This window comes from Phascolarctos cinereus, unplaced genomic scaffold (genome assembly GCF_003287225.1).
Source record: "Phascolarctos cinereus isolate Bilbo 61053 unplaced genomic scaffold, phaCin_HiC Scaffold_4;HRSCAF=312, whole genome shotgun sequence".
In the NCBI taxonomy this organism is placed as follows: Eukaryota; Metazoa; Chordata; class Mammalia; order Diprotodontia; family Phascolarctidae; genus Phascolarctos; species Phascolarctos cinereus.
The window spans coordinates 470,987,357-471,009,597 of NW_027555847.1; the positions used below are offsets into that span (position 1 = coordinate 470,987,357).

At 38.3% G+C, this 22,241-nt stretch overlaps 1 protein-coding gene across 1 annotated transcript in view; it reads right to left on the reverse strand.

The window, feature by feature from the left end:
- The window catches only part of CLVS1 (clavesin 1), a 216,018-nt gene that overhangs the window by 156,989 nt on the left and 36,788 nt on the right, over positions 1-22,241 (reverse strand).

Here is a 22,241-nt window from a genome sequence, read left to right on the forward strand (position 1 = left end):
GAACATGCAGGATTGTCTGTTGAATGTTCTTCCTTCTGTCCACCTCTGGTTACCTAATGATATCATCTTTTTTTTTTTTGCTCATTCATTTCTTCAGTGATATCTTTTATGCTGATTTCACTATATAATGCCTTATTTGTAATATTTTTGGAACCAATCACACTCATCATGCACCCTCCTTTGCATGATAATAATTTTCAGTTCTTTGGAGATAGTGATATTCTACGTTTTGAAGCCATGTAACAGCTATGCCAGGAAAATTCAATTTTCCTTAAAATAAGGTCTGTTTTTACCTAAATCGCCCCCAACAGTGTGGCAGTATATTCACTATATAATGCAAATTTGGAGAATCTGTTGAAAAGATAAGCATCTACCTTCCGCTAAATATGCTACACACACACACACACACACACACACACACACACACACACACACACATGATCTCTCCCTAAGTCTTTCAAGAATGAACACCTGCCATTGCATCCTTGTTCTCAGGACCCAGTTTAATATCAAACTCCAGCCCAAAAGAAAATGAAGGGCTGTCAACCTGGCATACCACTTTTGAATGACCATTGTCTTCTAAGGTAGAGACAATGAGACAGATAGAGTATATAAAAAATGCTAGATGGGGGGGCAGAGCCAAGACGGTGGAGTGAAAGCAGTGACTTGCTTGAGCTTTCCCCCAAACCCTTCCAAATACTCATAAAAAATGGCTTTAAACAAATTCTGAAGCAGCAGAACCCACAAAAAGACAGAGTGAAACGAATTTCCAGTCCAAGACAACCTGGATGATTGATCAGAAAGGTATATGCGGCGTGGGAACGCAGGCCGCAGAGAACCTGGAGCAGGCCTCAGAGGACTGAATCTCAGGCAGCTGTTGAGGTTTCCAGACTCCTCAATCCACCAATGCCAAAGACAACTTAGAAGGTCAGTGGGAAAAGTCTGTTTCTGTGGTGCTCAGAGAGGAAGGTGGGGTTTCAGTTCCATTCCCCAAGAGGGGTGAGACAGCTGCTTCCCGAGCTTTTGGCCCACAGACTGAGGGGGAATCCAGTGGCTGATCAGAGAGAGATTGCAGGGATCTCTTTGCCAGTGCTGAAACAGGAATCTCTTGCTTTGCCCATGTTTGGATCTGGGTCATAGTTCTGGGCAGTGGTGCTGGGGTGAGGAGGAACACTGGCGTGGTGAAGCTTGTAGTGGCTGTGGAGAGAAACCCCTCCTCACAGGTACAGGACAGAAAGGAGTACTTGTGGTCACAGGCCAGGAAAGGAGTAAACACCTCACCCCTTATCATACCACCTTGGAAGAACTGAAAATTTACAGGTCCCTACAAGTATCTCTGAAAACAGCTATACAAACCCCTGAAGCTTGGGACAGTACACTCTCCACATTGGAAGCAGACTCTTAACTTAACAAAGAGTTTAAAACTCAAGTAATTAGCCGGGATCATGAGCAAGCAGCACAAAAAGAGTCAGACTATATTATCTTACTTTGGTGAAAAAGAAGATCAAAATATACAACCAGAAGAAAACAACAAAGTCAAAGCTCCTGCATCCAAAGCCTCCAAGAAAAATATGAATCAGTCCCAGGCCTTGGAAGACCTCAAAAGGGAAAAAAAAAATGCTAGATCTTGGATCTGTTTCTTCCTCTGCTACTAACTACCTTTCCAACCTCAAGATTTCTTACCATCTTTGGGACCCAAATTTCTCATCTTTAAAATGAGAAAAATCAAGCTAGAAGACTTTTCCCTTCAAGCTCTAAATGCTATGACTCTATGAATGTGGCTATTTTAGACAATTAAGGGAGAAAATCCACTGTAGGTGACATAAACAGCTAGATAACTAGAAGCAGCGAGGTGGTATAGTAGATAGAGTGCTGAACTTGGAGTCAGGGAGCTCTGAGTTCAAATCCCATTCAGACACTTACTGGCTATGTGACCTTGAGCAAATCACTTAACTTCTGTTTGCTTCAGTTTCTTCATCTTTAAAATGGACGTAATAACAGCATCTACCTCTCAGGGTATTTGTAAGGCACAAATGAGATAAATATTCATAAGCACCTAGCATAGTGCCTAGCACATAGTAAGTGCTATATAAATGTTAACTATTATTACTATTATAAATAAAGAAAAGGAGCCATGGATAAACACAAGAAACTTAAAAGGAAAAATAATTGGCAGTAAAATAAAGGGATCCAGGATGAAAGTGTACTAGCTAAAAGGAAAATGATTCACACCTTGTATCCCAGAATGGTGCATGTGCAAGGGAAATATTTGCAAAAAGAAAAGGGAAGGAAGGGAGGGAGGAAAAGAGGAAGGGAGATGAAGAAAGGGAGAAGGAAGAAAGAGAAAGATCCTTGAGGAGCAAAAAGTGAGAAAATGGGCATACAGAGGAGGGATATGTTTCAACAAGGAAGTTTTTTACATGGAAATAAGACACCCAAGGCAGTGGGGTGGCATGAAAAAGGTTGGAGAAGGAGGTCAAAGCTTCTGGGAGGTGGCAAGGTGTAATTGAAGATAGTGTCAAATCTTGCTACTTTCAGTATTCTCCATAATTCAGTTATGGACTATCAGTCCATAAAAACCAGCCCTTAGTAAATCTTTACATGTTTGCAAAAATCTTTACTGCATAAGTTCTCACTTGTTAAAGCCCATACTTTTAAAAATGGACTCCTTCTCTCCGTGTCTTACTCCTTTTCTGATCTGGCTTTCTCCTTTTCCCCTGAACCTTGTCCCTGACCCTAAACCCCCAAGATGCATAGAGGAGGCTTCTTCAATACATAGTTTAGTTTTCTATCTCAATAATCTCCAAAATGGAGAGTCTAACTTCTGGGAGAGGGAGCATAGAATGATGCCAAAGAGAATGTGATCAACCAGAAGGTGAAAATATGGGTACATTCTACCCTTCTCTTAGTAGCCAAAGACATGGCTTGTGTCTAACCCAATCACACCTAACTTTCACCCATTATCCCTTAGCAGCCCCTACTCTCTCCACTGTGCTATGTAAACTCCCAGTCTCCTCAGTTCCCCTCAGGCAGTCTTCAACCCCTCAAGGCATTTAGGCACCAACTGAGACCTGGGTACTTCCAGCAGCAACTACATAAGTGCTATTTGGAAAAACCTTGCCCCTTAGCATGTCCACACCTTAAGCCACATATCATCTTGTGGGTACCTCAATGACCTCCTAATTGGTTCCTCTATTTCCAGTCTTTACCCCTCAAATCTATACTTCACATAACTGACAGCCATTTTCTGAAAGCCAGTCTTATCATGTAACCGTGGCTCCTTGTATTCAATTTTTGTTGTTTTTCACAGTTTGTGATTTGAGGTTTTCCTGGCAAAGATGCCAGAGTGGCTTGCATTGCCTTCTCCAGCTCATTTTGCAGATGAGGAAACTGAGGTAAATAGGGTTAAGTGACTTTCCCCAGGTCACACAACTAATATCTAAAGTCAGATTTGAACTCAGGAAGATAAATCTTCCTGACTCCAGGTCAGGCACTCTATTCACTGTGCCACCTAGCTGCCTACACAGTCAATAAGCTCCAGTAACTCCAGAATTGAATATAAACTCTATTTGGCACTTAAATTCCTTCATAACCTAGACCCTCTGGTCTACAACTAACTTTTCTAGTTTTGTATATATCTTTCCTTCTTGAACCCCACAGTTTAGCTTAATAAGCTTCCTTGTTATTCATCAGGCTCATAAAAACACAATTCATATATCTAAATATGAGTAGGAATTTAAGGTAAGGTAACCATCAGAACTTTGTAAGATTTTCTGATAAGCTGAAATTAGATACAATTCATTTTGCTCATTGTTTTCACATTGCATATGGTGAACATCTACACCCAAGGAAACATTATATATATTGTAAATCTTCTGATTAAAAAAAAAATTCACATGCATGGCTAGCTACATTGTTCAAATTAACTTAATAACTAGTCAGTTGCAATTATTAATATGTCTACCCTAACCACCATAAAACAGAGATTTTTAAAAATAATAATGAATATTCAATCACATTTTTATTAAAAATATTACTTATATTTTAGTGAAAGCAAAAAGAGTTTTGTGTATCTAATAAATAAAATATTTTAAATATTTTTCATCTTTGCCATCCTTTTTAATGTCTGTTCTCTACATTTTGTAATGTACATAATGGTATAATAGCATATATTTATAATTTATAAATATACATATATGGAGGATGCTCAAAAATGTCTTATTAATAAGAGTATGCAATCAACAAAATTTAGAGAACTGGTATACCTGATCAATCAGCAATACCATTCTGGTTAGAAGACACTATTAGCTGATCTTTAAGGTCTTTTGAACGCTTGCATTTTATGATCAAAAGGAAAATGCCTATCTTTCAAGTTACTGACTTTAGGGGAACAGTTTGAGGAAAATGTTAGGAAGTTAGAAACAGGGGACAAAGATGGAAGGGAGTATTTGTTTAGAAAAAAATATCCCTGTGGCAAGTCTTCCATTCACTCTTCTTCTGAAATAATGTACTAAATGCACTTGGAGACACATTCTGCATTTGATGAATACTTTGGGATCTAATCAGCTGAAATACTTAATCCTCTTTTGAATGCTAAATGCTCTTTGTTAGAGCAGCAGGTTCCATTTTTATGCTAGAAAGCAAACCCCCATCATCAGCCTTAGCTCTCATCCTGGCCCAAGAAACAAAATGTCTCCTAGTCTCAGCCCATCACAACTACCACCCATGGCAGACATCGAGCTGCAACAGCAGGACCCTCTTCCCTGGGGCCACTTCTTAAAGTGTAGTGCTAACATTAGTCATTCAAGAAATATTTCTGCTCAAATTTTGGTAATAGATATTGTTTGAGGAAGAAGAGAAAGGCTAGCAATATGCTGTTTGGTACTGAGAGAAGCCTGGAATCACTTTAGCAATCCTATCCTGCTCTCCCAAGCACCTCTATGCTATCCCTGCCTCCCTACCGAAGCTATTAAAGGGTATTATACTATCACCGATTTTCAAGAAATCTATTCTTAAAGTTGGACCCTATATATCAGATTTACTATGGACTATATGCCCACTGGCCTTTAACACCCAACATATAAAATGGACCCCAATTTACTTTCTAACAATGTTAGCCTACAACTTTTAAAATAATTAATGAGAGAAAATAACTCAAAAATTTAACCTGTTCCCAATGATACCACTCCTAGGCTTATATTGCAAAGAAATAAAAAGATGAATGAAAGGGACTGGTAGGTGCAAAAATATTTGTTAACAGCACTTTTTTTCTTGCAACAACAAACAACAAACATTTGAAGAATGTCTGAACAAATTATGGTATACGAATGTAATGGTATATTATTGTACTGTATGCAATGGAAAAAGAGATGGTTTCATAGAAAACTAGGAAGATTTGCATGAGATGGTGAATCCTATCTACTTGCTGAGGACTAAGGGAATGATTTATACAGTGACTATAATATTGTGAAGAAAAACAACTGTGGAAGGCCAAAGAACTATGATCAACACAAAAATCAATTACTGCTTCCAAAGAGTGATGATGAATCAGGAGTCAATTAAAGTGTTTTTGTGGAACTGAATTGAATTGATCTAGGGTAAATTAAACAGGAAATGAGGTCAGGAACCTAGGGAATCGGTCAGATTGACATTCCTGTTCCAAAATCTTACAAGGTTATAAGCACAGGAAGTCAGAGTTAAGTAACCCCGTCAGGAAAAATAGAGAACAGAATGAGATGGGATAAGAGAGACAGCATAAGTCAGATCTCTGATTTGGAATGATAGGTCTCTAGAGACACATATTACCAGAATAAAAGGGTCTTAAATACAGGGCTGCACCTGGTGTTAGCTCTTTTTCCATCTGATCGCCCCTGGAGGGCTGGCCCCTCTGTGCTCAACCCACTTATTTCCTTGAAAGGTTTTGATCAAGATGGCAAAAGTAAAAAGTTTCAAAATGGCAAATAAATGTCAAAATATAAATATGCTACCTTATGCAGAAATATATTAATGCATTCAACAAATATTTATTGAGCACCTATTAAATATGAAAAGCTTCTGTGATTTGCTCAGTTTCAAATATTACATTACTGTGAGAAACAGGAATTAAGCCAGCTTTGGGCCTTCTCAACTGCTATGTCTCCTAGGCCATATTTCTTCAGTATTAAATGATATAGAGTTTTTTATTACAGGTAGGTCACCTTCATTTTTAACCCTCGTTCTGACACTTGTTCTTAGCAATCTCAGCCTTTGTCTCATTTTATGGATTTTGATTTTTGTGGGCTTTGATTCCTTCTCCTGTGAGACCTTCTACATCTCCCCCCCACCTCTGAATTGATTTCCAATGTTCTTCCTTCCTCATTCTCATTTCTCTTTGTGCATTGATTTTCATTCCTCTTCAATCTCCCTCCACCTTTTCTGCTGTGCTTTATCTTTTTCCATTCCTTTCCGTGTCCCTTTTTTTCCCTTTACATGTTTTCTTCCCCACAGAGGACATGTAACCCTCCACAGCAGGAAGTTTACTCAGGACCCAGCAACTGTGAGAGAGCAATTCTCACTTTTCACCAGTCATTTCAAGAAGGTGGGAGAAATGATTCTCTGCTGGAGCAGGCACCACTAATACAGGAAAGGGAATTTTGCCAAGCTAAACAACTGAATTCTGAAAGGCTGGAATTTGCCTATAAATTTGCTACCACTTATGATCAAAATTGGCAAAAAACAGTTTTCTCTGTTTACAAAGAAATTTGAGAAGTATCAGTGAAATAATAAAATTTGCTTTCTGTCTCTCTACACACACACACACACACACACACACACACACACACACATGTATGTGGAGATATATATTTCTGTCTCTACATCTGTCTCTAACAATTGGTCTATCTATCATCCATCTTCCCCTGAAATACAACGGTACTTTGGAATAAGGGGGAAAATGTGTATGTCTTTTAATTTTTTTTTTTTAGATTTTGGCAATTTTCAAAGTTGTTAGTCCTAGGAATGTTAGATTTTTCACTATAATATTAGCTAACATTTATGAATATAGCCTAGCTCTCCAACTAAGCCTCAAGTGTTTTGTATACTGCATAAATGGAAGAAGATTGACTCAGAAATTGTGGGGAAAATGCTAAGTGCCAGATAATCCTGACAATGTGTGTAAGGGGTAGAGTTGATACCAAAACTTCTTAGAGGAGAGAGACCTGTGATTCTACACACTCTTCAAGAGAGATGTATAAAAAGACTTTGGAAGCTTTAGGCATGTATGGGAAGCTAGCTCTTTAATACGTCCCTGATTTTCAACTTGTCTGCCCAGAAATTTCAAAGATTTCCCTTTGGGTGAAGCCAGGGCCTTTCTCTCTCGGTGTGAGTTGATATCTTATTTTGCTCCCAGCTAAGAGCTCATTCATTCTTGTGTGTTTTCTGCTACAATCTAATTTGTAGAACTTCTCTAAATTCTGTTTGCTGTTTTGCATGGATAAATAGATTTCCTCACTGACTGCTATTAGTTATAGTCTTTTGGATAATTTATATTTGGTGGAAATCTGGCAAATGTAAGGTGAAGGGCTACCCTCTTCCTCAAGAACTACAAGGGAAGTGTCTTTTGTTTGGAACCCCTACAAATTATATTCCTAGATCAGTAATATTTAAGGGGAAAGATAAATATAATTTAGTCCAACACCCCTCTCAGAGATAGAAGAAAGAAGGAGCAAGCCCTCACTCACAATCCTTCTCTTGCTCCCCTCAAGGAAAACTGAAGTCCCCCTTGGAGAAAGATGGGCCAGATTCTAGGTCTTCCAAGTTCAACATTTTATCTATTACATAAATCTGTTTCTCAAGGATGCCAGAGTAGTGTCAGCTCTGTGTGTGGGGACAGTCAAGGAGGAATGTAGATTTTGACATGTCCAACTTTCCCCTATCCCCAAGATGACTAGGAAGGTATGGGTCCAGATAAGGGTCCAGCAATAAAGAAGCTGAAGGAAATCATCTTCCTGCAGTTTTCCTCTATCAGCCTTGGCTCCTTGAGTGGCCACCTTATTCCATTAAACCAGTGATTCTCAAACTTTTTGATCTCAGGATCTCTTTTACACTCTTAAAAATTTGTGGTGGACTGCCCTTTCCCCCGCCCAAGAGCTTTTATGTAGGTTGTATCTATCAGTATTTACTATATTGAAGGTTTAGCTGCTTTTTCTCAGGTTCCCTCAAATTTATCCCCCATTAGACTATGAGCTCTTTGAAACCTTTTGCCTTTCTTTGTATCCCCAGTGCTTAGCACATAGTAGGGGCTTAATAAATGCTAGTTGACTACATTTCTTCTCAAGTCAACAAACAACAAGCATTTATTAAACAAAAGAAATAAAAACAAAATAAAGTACCTACTTTGTGTCTTTTATCTGGAGTTGCTTTTCTCTCATGTCCTCTCAAAACTGTCTGAATTTGTCTTCTAGCTTCTTTTCCTCTGTATTTCTCACACAACTATCCTATTATTGATATTTTCATTTAAAAATGTCAACATAAGAGAATGCATCCTACAGATTTATTGAGGGAACACTAGAGTTTTCTTCAAGTATTTGAAGGGTTCTTAAGGTAGACACAGATTTTGGCTTCCTGTAAAGAAAAAAATTCCAAACAGAGCAATTCAGAAGTAGAATGGACCTCAAGAGGTAGTGGGCTTCCCAACTATGAACCACTAGGCATCTTCAAGGAAAGCAGCTGACCATTTGCTAGGTGGATGCGGTAGACACTCTTTAAGAGATTGGACTAGATTTTCTTTGAGAGTTCTTTTAATTCTGAGATTTTTCTGGTTCTATATGTGAGAAAGATTATTCTATTGACAGAATGAAGGAAATACTGGAGGGGGAGGAGAATGAAGGCTGGAAGACCTGTTAGAAAGCCATTGTTATTACCCAGAAGAGAGTAGTAATGAGTAACTGTCCTAGGGTAATAGTGATAGAAATAGAGAGGAGAATGCTTTGTAGCACAAAGAGAGAAACCATCTAAAAGGAAAGTAACTAGGCTGGTGAGAGGACAGGTGACCCTGCCATTCAGGGAACTAAATATATTCAGCCTGAAGGAGAGAAAACTCAGGTGTCTCATGATAACTGTCTTCATACAGTTGAAACGCTGTCATGTAAAAGAAAGATTCGACTTGTTCTTCTTGGCCGCAAGTGCAGTCCTTTGACTGAATCCAAACTTCACAGAACAAATCCCCTTAATAAAAGGATTTGTTCTATAAAACTTGGGCTCAGTCTAAAGGCCGCACCCAAACACCTACAGGGCCACATGTGGCCTTGAGGCCATAGGTTCCCCACCCCTCATCCAGGGAATAGTGTGGAGGCAGATTTGGGCTCAATATAAGGACAAATTTCCTAATACCTACAGCTATCGAAAAATGGATTGGCCTGCTTTGGAGAACATCCACCTGGTGGTATCCTCTCTTCCACCTGGTCCTGCCTGGAAGGTTAATCCTCATATGCACAGGCTTTCTATTTTCCAGGAGGATCCCTGGTATCACTGGCAGACAAAGGCCTAAATGGACAGGTGCTTATAACCATGCTGCTCCAGGGCCCCACCTGTCTCTAATCTGCTCCAGACCTTTGGTTAGCCCTTATGTTTAAATGTTAAATCCTGTGCTGGTTTCTCAAAAAAAAAAAGCCTTCTCATTGATCTTTTTTTTATTAAAGGGAAATTATTTTTATGAATTTAAAATATGAAAATTCCTGAATGATATCTGTTTGAAATTCTGTTTTCTGGAAGAAAACAAAATAACTTTAGATTTTACAGAGCACAGTTTGAGAAGAGGAGCAAAACTGAGTGTCATTTTAAAAGATGGCATTTCTTGCTTGTGAACAACAAAAGACTTAAAGACATGACAGCATATGACATATTGTTAAAACTATAATCTTGATGGTAGAGAGCATTTCATAATGAATACTAGTGCTATATATGATTACTCATAAAATCCAACCATAAAGAAAGGTATGGATATAACTCATTTCTAAAAAAAAACAAATCAGGTAAATTTTCATCAATCCATCACTCCATCACACAGTACCATTTAGAAATGAAAAGCTCCTCAATTGACTTTATGCTCTAAAGCCACATTATATTAAAGAAGTACATGTTAGTGGGTATATACAAATGGATCCAGAGTGAACATAGGATCATAACAGTATGGTTAGAAAGGATTTTAGTGGTAATCTAATGTAATGCCCTCAATCTACTAATGAATAAACTGAGGTCCAAGAAGAATAAGTGACATGCTCAAAGTCAACAGGTGGTAAGTCAGAAGGAGAATGTTTTAAGCTCCTCTGACTCCAGAACCAGGTCTTTCCACTATACCTAGGTTTCCTACCTCTCTGTCAAGTGTTTCTTAACGTCTTTGCTCCAGTCTTTGAGAGGTGGTCCTTTTCTCCTTGTCAAAGCAGCTCTCTACCTATATCCTTGATTCCATCCCTTTCTGTCTCCTCTAGGAGCTTTCCCCCTCAATAATCATTCTTTCTCTCTTTCTCTCTCTCTCTCTCTCCCTCTGTGTCTCTCTCGCTCTGTCTGTCTCTGTCTCTTTCTCTCTGTCTCTCTCTGTCTCTGTCTCTGTCTCTGTCTCTCTCTCTCTCTCTCTCTCTCTCTCTCTCTCTCTCTCTCTCTCTCTCTCTCTCTCTCTCTCTCTCTCGCTCTCTCTCCTCACCCTCTTCCCCTCTCCCTGTCCCCTTCCTTTCTCTCACTCCCTCTATCTGTTTCTTTCAACATTTTCTCCTACAAATATGCCCAGGTCACCCCCATCCTTAAAGAATTTTCATTTCCTTTTACAGGATATTTTGTTATTCAATGCACTCTATCACTCATTCACCCTTTACCTTCTCTTCCCCTCAAGCTATTGTACTATATCACTTTTTTTTTCCTTTCACAACCAAACCCCTAAAAAGAGTAGTCTATGTTCATTGTCTTTGATTGCTCATGTCTCGATTGTTTGCAATTTATCTTCCTCTTGTTCCTACTACTTAACTGAAACTTCTTTCTTGACTTGTCATATATCTGTTAAATATTAAACCCAATATCCTTTTCTCAGTCTTTATTCTATTTTATCTCTTTGAAGCTTTCAATATTGTCAACCATTCCCTCTTCCTAGACATTCCAACCTGCCTGGGTTTCTGAGACATTTTTCTCTCTTGATTCCTCTCCTACGTATATGACTATTCCTTTTCTGCCTCTTTTGCTACCTCTATCTTCCCTAAGGTTTTGTCCTGGGTCCTCTTTCTTTTTGTTGACACTTTCTCTTGATAATCTTATCAGTTTATAATTGGTTCAGATATCATCTATATATAGCCAGCTACCAAATTCATATATCTAGCTTCTGTTTCTCTCATAAAAGCCAGTTCTACATCACCAACCTTCAGTTGCCCAATTCCTGCTGGATATCCTCTCTTCTCTTTCCTCTATCCCTCCTTCTTTCCCTCCTTCCTCCTTTCTTTCCTTTCTTCATTTTCTTCTCTCTCTCTATCTCTCTGCCTCCTCTCTTTCACACACACATACATATTTAAAATACTTACTAAATCATTTGGAAATCGACTAGAGGGCAGTATAGAAAATTAAGTTTCTAGCATTCTGCCTTATGGTTTCCATTTTGTCATCTTTGAAGATTTTGATTTTTTTAATTGCTCCCGAGATGATTTCCAATTGATTTTTTTCTCACAGCAACTAGTTATTCATGTACTGATCAGTATTCTTCATTTCGATTAACTTTGAGGGAAGCTGGCATATGTCAGTATTAGATGATTGGATTGGGATAAAGGGCCTTTCTGATTATAATTGTTCTGTGTGAAAATGTTACCCTATTTTTCACAGGATTTGTAGAGACCTTATTACACTTTCAAATTTCACATTTCAGATATGTATGATGTATATAACAAAAGATATTTTGTTCTTCAGTGTACTCTCTCACCCATCCTTGAAATACCTAACAGAAATTACCTCCTTGGTAAATTCACACCATGACAACAGCCCCAATGTAATTTTATAACATAAAGGACTAGTTCTGGTTATTTTTAATATGGTTAAAAAAAAGCTAATGAGTTTTTTTAGTCATGAAAAATGACAAAGAAAATAAGAGCAAAATCTAAAAAATCCTAGAGCTCAGAGACATCCAATATCATTATAATTATAGCTAATGGAAACATAATTCTATCTCCAACATCATACCTTTCATCAAAGCCTGAGAACATTGTGTAGAGAACATCCTAATTTGACATTTCATTACATTAATTATCCTCATCATATCTTTCTGAATTAGTCAGTCAGTCAATAACATTTATCAAATGTCTTATGTGAATAGAATATACTTATAGGAACTGTGGGGGGTTAGCAAGGGGTTGGAGGCATAGTCTGCTACCAGGAATTTTACAACTTCCTGGAAAAAGAGATATTAAACATTAAAACATAAATAACAAAAACATGTAAACATACAAGACTCCATCATCATCATCATCATCAAGGATAGTTTTATGTAGCGCTAAGGTTGGTAAAACATTTCACAAATATTATCTAATTTTATACTCATAAACGCCCTAGGAGGTAGATGCCATTATTATTGCTATTTTTCAAATGAGGAAGCAGAGGCAGTCAGAGATTAAGTGACTTGCTGAGCATAACACAGAAAGTAAGAGTCTGGGGCTAGATTTGAATGCAGATCCTCTGAACTCTAGGTTCTGTGCTCTATCTAATGTGCCAATTAGCTGTCTTATGGCATAAAGGAAAGGTGTGGTTAGAAAAGGCCTATTATATGGCTATTATAAACACACAAATTAAAAATAAAAGACATAAGAAGAAAGATGCTATCTGCGTTCAGAGAAAGGACCAACAAATATAAATATGTATAGAATGATTTTACATATATATGCCTATTTGTGTAGTGGTAGCCATCTCTAGGGTGGGGGGAAGAGAAAAAAAAGGAAAGAAAAGAAATTTGCATGATAATTTTATCATATATTTAAAAGGAATAGCAAGTTGCACAATCTGCAATCAGATTTTTATTTGCTATGTTATGGAAATGCTTGTTTTATTCATAAATTAAAAATAAAATATTTTTTTAAAAAGAAAAGAGTTGTCATGTAATGAAGATAAGGGTACCCTGGCACCCATGAAATATTAAAAGACCCCGAGAAGAGTGACCCTTGCACTTGGAAACTTCTCTGTGGAGAATTTATAGAAGGACTTGAACCAGAATCCCATAAGATGAGAAGGCATATAGGCTTCAAGCTGCACCAGTGGAGGGGAGGGGGGCCCGCCTACATCTGCAAGACAATGGGTACATTGATATATGAAACTCCATATGATCAGTGAAAGTTATTTACACTTGCAAGGGGAATTCTGGGTGATTGCATGACTAGAGCCAAGTAAGATGAATCAGAGAAGAGTTCAAGGGCATTTTAAAGGTTGAAAATGAAAGGGACCTAGACAGGAGAAATGATTCATGTAGTAGTTCATAAACACTAGCCAGAATGTTATATGGAAGAATAGAAAAGAGTTTTGCCATAGCTACTGCACTGTGAAATTAAAATAGAGAAGTGACATATAGATAGTGAAAGGCTGATCTCTTTAAGGGCCCTTACACATGCAATTCTTTTCCCTCTTTAATGCCTTTGCTCGTCTTTCCATTGGGAGAAGAGGTGATCATCCGAGGAGGCAGGGCTCAGGAGAGAGTTTTTGTGGTAATGGAACTCTGGAGAGGTGGATGTGCTATATGTTACTGAAAGTCTCTGAAGTAAGATGCAATGATTGTGATTGCTGTATGGAAGAAGCAAGCCCTCTACGTGTCTACACCTTGGGAAAAGGCCATTGGCACCATGCTAGTTATGATGCTGCTTCTTTGTGCTGTTCTTTGTTTCATATATGAAAAGCTCATCTTCCTCACTGGATTATAAACTCCTTGAGGCCAGGTATTATGCTTTACCCTTCTTCTGTATCCTCTTCAGTACCTTACACCTTTAAGGGCACATAGTACGTCTCACTAAAATGCTTGTTGATTTAATACCTAAGTGAAGTAAGCATGGTAGGCCTTGAAAGAAACACGATGATCTTAGTCTTCAATTTGAACAATAGTTCTGAGCTTATTACTTGTGTGACCTTAAGCAAGCCTCTTCAGTTTAATTTGAGTTTAATTTTGTCATCTAAAAAATGGAAATAACACTTGTTCTACCTACCTCTCAGAGTTGTGAGAAAATCCACTTTGTAAACCTTAAAACCAAGAGTGTGCTGGTAAATGTTTAACACTCTTCCCAACACCCCTCAAAATATTCTTGACATACTTTTAAGTACAATCTGAATTATTCACATTTCCCCCATCACTTTCTGAAGTCTTGACAATCAGCAAAACAAGAAATCGAGCTTTGATTTGTAGCCTTTTCCTATTTCCTGTGTGAACATGCTCACACTGGCAAGATCCGAGCTGGCTCTAACACATTTCAGCTTAAAATTTCTTTAAAAATCTAAGTCTTTGTTATTAATATAAGCAAGTAGAGAGTTGGGACAAGTCTTATTTTTGTAAGTAATGTTGAGTACTGACTAGGGGCTAGAATTTGGGGAAAGTCCTGATGGAAGTACAAGGCTCTCTAGGCATAGGTGGCAGAAGCTATACCATCTAAAATGTACCAACAAGCAGAATTGCTCCCAATTACTTAAGGTCATCGTAAATGAAATTGGGAATAGAAGCCAGCTGACTTTTTGTTCATTGTCCTGCCCAGCTAGGTGGTGCAGTGAATAAAGCACCAGGCCTGGAGTCAAAAAGACTTGAATTCAAATCTGGCCTCAGATGCTTATTTACCTGTGTGACCCTGGTCAAGTCACTTAACTCTGCCTCAGTTCCTCATCTGTAAAATGAACTGAAGAAGGAAGTGGCAAACCACTCCAGAATCTTTGCCAAGAATACCTGAAAAGGGGTCATGAAGAGCAGACATGATTGAAAAATGACTAAACAAGAACTTGCCTACTACTGAACTGCTTGGAGTTAGAACTACCGAGCCTAAGTGCTGAGATAATGCTCCATGACAATAGCAATTAGAATACTGATTGTACCAAAAATCTAAAATAAACATACATATGCTCAACACACTTAATGTTTTTATCTTGATCTTGAAATATCAGGATTTCAAATAAGTCTGTGTATTTTGAGATGAAATTTTATGTAATAAACAGAAGTTCTCCTTTTTTGAACATAGGGGAAAAATTAAAAAAAAACCCTTAGAGACTCTGTCACATTATAGCTGTCTTCTATTTTTTTCCTGTTTTGTACATTTTATTAAAATTTTACATATACAGACAAATATATATGTATATAATCACATAAAATCAGGTACCCTCATGTTGGAAGAGACCTTGCTCACCATCTAATTCAACTCTCACCTGCCTGAAAATTTCCTCTCCAGCATACCCTACAAGAGGTGATCCAATTTTTGTGTGATAACCTTGAATGAATGGGAACCTGCTAAGGCATTCCATTCCACTTTTGGACAGTTCTAATCCAGAATGTTCTGTTTATATGATCATAGATCACAGATTTAGAGCTAAAGGAGACCTTAGAGGTCTTCTACTCAAAATCCCTCACTTTATGGACAGGAAACTGAGGCTGAAAGAGGTTAAATGACTTATCCAAGGTCAAACAGAGATTAAGTAACAGAAACTAGATTTGAACTCACACCCTCTAATTCAAAATCCAGGGCTCTTTCCTCTTATTAACTAGACTCTTATATAAGGCTAAGATTTATCCTTTTGCAGTGTTCACTGACTGGTTCTGACTGTTAAGTACTGGACCGAGACTAATCAATTCTTTTTTTCACATGTTGTTGTTGAGTTGTTTCATGCATGCCTGACTCTTCAAGATCCCATTTGGGGTTTTCTTGGCAAAGATACTGGAGTGGTTTGCCATTTGCTTCTCCAGCACATTTTACAGATAAGGAAACTGAGGCAAACAGGTTTAAGTGACTTGCCCAGGGTCACACAGCTAGTAAGTGTCTGAGGCTGGATTTGAACTCAGGTCCTCCTGACTCCAACTTCATCCACTTCATCACCTAGATGCTCCTCTTTCATATGACAACTCTGCAAATGGAAAACAGTGATTATTACCTCTCTCACCCCAACCCAGCTCTAGTCTTCTCTTCTTCAGACAAGGCAGCCCATTTCTTTTCCTATCATTATGTGCTTTATTTCTGACTCATCTATTTTTAAAATATCTTTAGAGACAGACTAAATGTTGTGTTTAGAAAATCAGATAGAAAGAAGGGCCTTAAACTAAACAAAACTTTTTTCTTCATCTATGAAATGAAGAGCTTGATCTAGATGGCTTCTTACATCTTTTCTAGCCTTAGTGGTTTTTTTTCTAAATACAACTGGAGTTCACTTTGCTTATGAAGTACAAGAAGGATACTAAATGGGAATCAATGACCACTGAGTCTATAAAGAAAATGCTTGAACTGGGTTCTCCTAGAAACCTGGGTACTGTGTCACTTTTCTGCTCCTCACTCCAATCTTGAAAAATTTGCTGTAAAGACTATATAGTCAAAGGGAAAGACTAATCTGCCAATGAGACTGACATTTTCAGTGTTTGTGTGTTGCCGTGTTTTGCTTGAGTAGACTTTTTTTTTTTTAACAAGGGATAGCTTCTGGTTGGAGACAATAGGTGTATACATGTGTGTGGGAGTGTAGGAGAGTTGTTAGTGGGAAGTGATAAAGATAAATGAAGGAAGGAAGGAAGGAAGGAAGGAAGGAAGGAAGGAAGGAAGGAAGGAAGGAAGGAAGGAAGGAAGGAAGGAAAAGAAAGAAAGAAAGAAAGAAAGAAAGAAAGAAAGAAAGAAAGAAAGAAAGAAAGAAAGAAAGAAAGAAAGAAAGAAAGAAAGAAAGGAAGGAAGGAAGAAAGGAAGGAAGGAAGGAAGGAAGAAAGAAAAGAGGGAGGAAGAAAGGAAAGGAGGGAGGAAGAAAGGAAGGACAGAAGGAAGAAAGAAAGGAAGGAAGGAAAAGAGGGAGGAAGAAAGGAAAGGAGGCAGGAAGAAAGGAAGGAAGGAAGGAAAGATAGAGAAGAGAGAAGAGAGAGAGAGAGTGAGGAAGGCAGGGAGAGAGGTTTCATATATAATTCTTATTTGGTTCTTTCCATATTGAAATGTTTGTGTTTGTGCATCGTTGATGGAGTTGTGAAATGATCCAAACATTTTGGAGAACAATTTAGAACCATGCCCAAAGGGCTATAAAAATGTTCATATCCCTTGACCCAGCAATAGCACTTCTAGGGCTATATCCCAAAGGCTTCATAAAAATGGAAAAAGGACTCACGTGTACAAAAATATTTGTAGCAGCTTTTTCTGTGGTGGCCAAGAATTGGAAATTGAAAGGATGCCCATCAATTGGGGAATGGCTGAGCAAGTTGTGGTATATGAATGTAATGGAATACTATCGTGTTATAAGAAATGATGAGCAGGTGAACTTCAGAAAAACTGGGAAAGACTCGTATGGGCTTATGCTCAGTGAAGTGAGCAGAACCAGAAGAACATTGCACACAGTAACAGCCACATTGTGTAATGACTAACATGGATAGACAGCTCTTCTCAGCAATGCAAGGATCTAAGACATCTCCAAAGGTCTCATGATGGAAAATGCTATCCACATCCAAAGAAAGAACTATGGAGTGTGAATGCAGATTGCAGCATATTATTTGCTATTTTTTTCTTCCGTTTTGTTTTCTCTTTCTTGTGGTTCCTCCTATTGGTTCTAATTCTTCTTTACAACATCTAATGTAAAAATATGTTTGATAGGAACGTGTATGTATAGCCTATATCAGATTGCATGCCATCTTGGGTGGGGGGGGAAGGGAGGGGGGAAAATTTAAAACTAAAAAGCTTATGGAAGTTACTGTTGATAAATCAAAATAAATTAATAAAAAATGAAATAAAAAAGAACAATTCTGTCAGAGAGCAGCTAGGTGACACAGTAGGTAGAACACTGGGCCTGGACTCAGGAAGATGAGTTCAAATATGGCCTCAGATACTTACTAGGTGTGTGACCCTGGGCAAATCACTTCACCTTGTGTGCCTCTGTTTCCTCATCTGTAAACTGAGCTAGAGAAGGAAATGGGAAACCATTCCACTATCTTTGCCAAGAAAACCCCAAATGGAGTCACAAAGATTCCAATATGACTGAAATGGATTACTAAAATTGTAATCAGTAGAAAGTACCCCCCAGGGGTAAATTTATTTGGGAGAGGAGAGAGAAGACTGTGCAGAGGACAGGGTAGGGGATTGGTATCACAACACAAGATAGTTCCATTGATAGGATGAGGTGGCCTGTCCCCTCAGAAAGTCCCATGAAGAGCTATTTCCCAACATCTCCTGAAAACTGTGAGGTAAGGTGCACAGACTATGTTCACATCTTAGAGAAAGCATAGATGTTTACTTTCCTGGGGAAAAAGATTCTTCCTCCTTCCTCAAATCCTAGCACGTTAGGGCCTGGAGCTAATCCCCACTTGACAAGTACTAGTTAAATTTCTTTGGATTTCCTAATGAAACAGTAATATCACATTGGTCTGGCAATGTCAACCATCCAGAAAGATGATGGCATACAGATAGACTGGGGTCAGGGTGGGACGACCTAAACCAGAACAGAAGTAGAAAGGGCATCTGAGCAATGTTCCCACTGGAGTTTTTAGAAGTTGTGAGCAAATGATTCCATAGCATTACCTGACATTCATGCTTCATGAGCAACAAATCATAAAGACAAGATGTATATGGATCTCAGGTTTGCTGCTGCAGTCAAAATTTAAAAGGAAGTTAAGCTGACATACAGCCAATGATAGAAATAATCATTATTGTGCCACATGGTAATCAGGCGTAAATAGTATGTGATTCACATAAATGACTATACTGTAATTAGTAATACTTTTATGCAGTCAAACCAAATCTTAGTTTTCTCCTCTCACTTTTTAGTGTTTGAACATCTATAATCACTGTCAATGTGGACAAGGCTCCTTGACACCAAGTACACTTTAATCATCATCATTACTAAATACATGAACACACACTGGCATTCACACATGTTCAGAGACAAAGGTCCTGGGTCTCACTCCCCAACATCTGGGGTTCCCTGGCCCCTGATCCACCCACACCCATGTCACAGGACTGTTGGTTCCTGTGTTCTATACATATTCTCATAGCAGGACTCTCCTAAGTCTCCCCTAGCTTCCGGCCCCACTGCATCTGAAGCAAAATCTCCTTCCTTACTGCTCTTTGGCTCTTGGGCCTAAAGCAAGAGGTAATCTGGATCATGAGAATCAAATTTGCTTTGCAAATTTAAAAACGGGGCAGGGGGAAAAACTTGATTTATCGTTCTGTGACTGATAAAAAGGGAGAAACAGACCCAGGGACATGGACAAAGAGGACTGGAGATGACACATTAAGACTGGCTTTGAACTCAATGTATCTGGGAACCTTGGAAAAGAAGAATGAGAGGAGAAAATTTTGTTGTTCAGTTGTTTTTCAGTCATGTCCAACTCTTTGTGACCCCATTTTGGGGTTTTCTTGGCAAAGATACCGGAATGGTTTGCCATTTCCTTCTCCAGCTCATTTTACAGATGAGAAAACTGAGGCAAACAGGGTTAAGTGACTTTCCTAGGATCACACAGCTACTAAGTGTCTGAGGCCAGATTTGAACTCAGGAAGGTGAGTCTTCTTCACTCCAGGCACAGTTTTCTATCCACTGTACCACCTAGCTGGCCTGAAGAAAAAAAAAGGTAATATTTGGTTTAAAGGATAGAGAAGCGAGATGGCTGAGACAACCTTAAGTGACTTTGAATAAAATAGCATATTTACTTCTAAACTCAGCCTTATTATAGTATGATTTTGAGGAGTCAGAAAATGTTCCTAAGGCCCCTTTTCCCTAACTCCTTACCCCAATTTTACCACACATTACTATTGCCTTTAATTCAATAATATGTAAGAAATAGAATATTTCAGATAGTGTTGAATTGAATTCTACAAATAGAGATTTAAAAAAATTAAAAAGCAAATAACTGGGGAAATGGTACATCAGTGAGTTTGGGTTAAAGTGCAAACTTGATCCTTTGCTATTTTGTGAACAAAACGGGATTAGAAAGAAAGCAAGCCTTGGACAATTGAAGAGGGTAGAGATGCCACTGAGGGGAACAGAGCATGAAGGGAGGCTGGAAACACAAAAGACAAATTTTAACAACTTTACAATTTCATGGTTGGTTGCACTACATGATCTCTGAGCTCCCTTCCATTCCTAATCATCTTAAGATTTTTTAAATCTCATTGCTGGCTTGGCCCTGCTTACTTACACGTGGACTATTATAGATGATATGCCAAAGTTCTGAGTAACCTCTTTCACCTTAGCAGGAGCTGCAGTTTTGAGCTGTCAAATTACCTAGAATCATCATGATGTCCAAGACTAAAGGCTATTTGAATTACTTACGGCAAGTAGAATTTACATTTGATTTATCTTGATTCTTATTTTCAGATGCAATTCTAACAAGCTGGGGAGAACTTACAGAAGCTGGCTTACCAATAATAGCAAGAAGTGGTAGCTTGACAGCTGGTAACCTTACAAAAAGTTTTAAAATGAGCACAAAACCTTAAAAAAAACCCAGTGGTTTGGGTCCATTTGCTACAGGGACAAATAGCCCTTACTCACCTGATTCCCATTGATGTTCACAATAATGAATGTATCATCACAAAATTGAGAATATGTTTAAGAAAGAAGAGAAACATGCCAGACATGTTTGGACAAATTGATCATCACTTTATAGATTTAGAGTTGGAAGGAACCTCAGAGGTGATCAAGTCCATCCTCTCATTTTACAAAAGAAGAAACTGAGGCCCAGAAAGGCTAAGTAACTTCCCCAGGGTCACACAGATAGTAAATAACTGTTGAAACAGGATTTGAACCCTGATCTTCCTGAATCTGAGACCAGAGCTTTTTCCACTGTGACACTACTCTGCCTCAGCTATTATGTTTTAGCAAGATTTCTTTTGTCTTTTTTTTTCTTTTTGCTTTTTAGGCAATTGGGGTTAAGTGACTTGCCTAGGGTCACACAGCTAGTACATGTCAAGTGTTTGGTCTGAGGCTGGATTTAAACTCATGTCCTCCTGACTTCAGGGCCAGTGCTCTATCCTCTGTGCCATCTAGCTGCCCCACAAGATTTCTATCCAACAGAGTTAAAACCAACAACAACATCAACAACAACAGCAACAACTCCTGCACTTTAGCTGTAGTTATAAGGAAAATGCAAATATTGAGAATATTTCGTGCCCCAACAATGCTAAATAAATGAGATATGAGGGTTTTTAAAGCAATTCCACTGATCAAATGTCAATCTGAAATAGTCTACATTTGATTATGTGATGTAAAATACAATATTCAGTGCCTCAACTCATATAATAGACTAATTAGTCAACATTGACCAGTCACTCATCCTTGAAGCTGTACACATCTGATGGGTTACAGGTATTAAAGTACAAGTCAGAAGCCAGAGAGGGAAGATATAGACATCCTGGGATCAAACTTTGATTTGTTGGGGATCCCACACATCCTAGCAACACTGAACAAAGGAAAGCGAAGATTCTTCATAGTAAATCTCACCTTCCTCCTCCGCAGTGCCCAGAGTCATAGACTCTCTGAGATAGAAAGTACCTAGGGGTCACCTAGTCCAACTGGTATCTGAATAGGAAATATCCCAGAGAAGTATCCATCCAGTTTCTCCATTAATACCTCCAGTGAAAAGGAACAGTCAACTCTGTTAAGAAGGTCTTCCTTAAAATATGTTTAATATGTTTGTACATGGATAGCCTGTATCAGATTACATGCCATCTTGGGGAGAGGGAAAACTTTAGAACTCAAAATCTTATAAAAGTGAATGTTGAAAACAAAAAATAAAAAATAAATTGGTGTTTAAAAAATAAAGTATTCTCTTTACATAAAAAATTAGTTCTTCCTTATAATAAGCAGAAATTTACTTTTCTCAGTAAGAATTTATTAAATATAGAATGAGGCTGTGGTCCAGGAAAATACAACCGGTTTCTAAAAACTGAAAATTAAAGGCCATAGGCTTTGCGGACTCTTTTAGTTTCTCTTATTGCTTCTGGTGGACATATGGAGAAGTCAGTGTTTGGGGTAAACCTGAATGGGCCAGTATCTCTCCCAGATGCTGACTGCTGGTCCCTTACCATAGTACTTCTCATGTAGGATTCCAAAGAAAT